Raw genomic sequence first — 1442 nt, forward strand, 5'->3', positions numbered from 1 at the left:
GTGAAAATTTGATTTTTACATTTAATTTAATAAACTAATTTTTGCGTATGTCTGTGTGCATGCATATACAGGTATGTTTTTGTAAATTTTTATTACGTAAATTCAATTTACGTGCCATATAAATCAAATATTGGCAATTGCACGCCATGCGGGTTTCAATTAAGAATTGTAATTAAATTTTTTAATTGTGAAAATATATATTTAGAAATAAATATGTTAGCACGTCAATTTTTATTATCCTTTTATAGCTAACCAACGCCCATCGTAATAAAATATGTATTTTCATTATTTATACAGTGACTGTGGTAAATGTGCCAGTATAACTATGCGCTTTTGTAAAACGGAGAGGGACACGCTTAGACTCAGTGAGTTCTTTGTGATATCGCTTGTGAGGCTCATTTCGTTGCCGTCCGCTTACTCAGAAATGGGACGAATCGACTACGTTAATGAAGGGTGCGAAAGGTCTAATGGTAATTCCGGGAACAGGAACAAAGGCGCTCGGTTACTTGGTGCAACTAAGCTTGGCGCTTTGTACAGAACTCCGCTCGCCATTTGGCTTCTGGATGTACAAGTAATTGGGAGAGAATGCCCACTTGGACAAAAACTTCCATAACCCGTTGGCTTTCAAGTTTATCTCAACTTTTTCAATGAATTTTTTTATGAGAAATAACTGCCAGCAATTTGGTAATAAAAATGCAAAAAAGATATATTTTACATTCTATGACTGGTTCTGCAATTCACTTCCGAGTGAATTGAACTCATATTAAAAGGGGGTAAAATTCACTCGGAAGTGAATTGCAAAACGTACCTGACTATGTAGTATTAAGAAAAATAAAAGATACTTGAAAATATATTTTTTCGTATTATTATATTTTTTTTTATAAAAATTAATATACTTTTTATTAAAGTCAGAAATTTTTGTATTACATAAATATTTTTTATTAATACTTTACATATATGTATTATATATTTTAATTTCATTTGTTTTATTGTAATTTATTTCATTTTAATCTATTTTGTTTAATTTTTTATGTTTTATTTTTATAACACTCCCATTCGCGTATTTTTTTTTAATTTCTTTTATTTATTTTTTTCGCAAAAAACCTAATTTTGCTTAAACTTTAAAATTTTATATTACATTTTTTTTTGCTATTAATTTCAATTTTAAAAACTCGAAAACTTGTATTATAATTCTTTACTTATTACATTTTGTTTTATTTTACATATTTTAATATTTTCTTTAAATGAACATCTGTAATTGTACATATTTTATTTTAATAATTTTTAAAATTTACGGTTTAAATTTTATTTCGTTTTGTTTTGTTTTATTTTTAATTTATTTTATTTTGTTTTATTTAATATTATTGTAATTAATTTTTTTTATTTAATTTTATCGTATATTATTTTATTTTATTTTATTTTATTTTATTTTATTTTATTTT

This window comes from Rhagoletis pomonella, unplaced genomic scaffold, assembly GCF_013731165.1.
Source record: "Rhagoletis pomonella isolate Grant_MI unplaced genomic scaffold, Rhpom_1.0 Rhpom_scaffold_00008, whole genome shotgun sequence".
NCBI lineage: Eukaryota > Metazoa > Arthropoda > Insecta > Diptera > Tephritidae > Rhagoletis > Rhagoletis pomonella.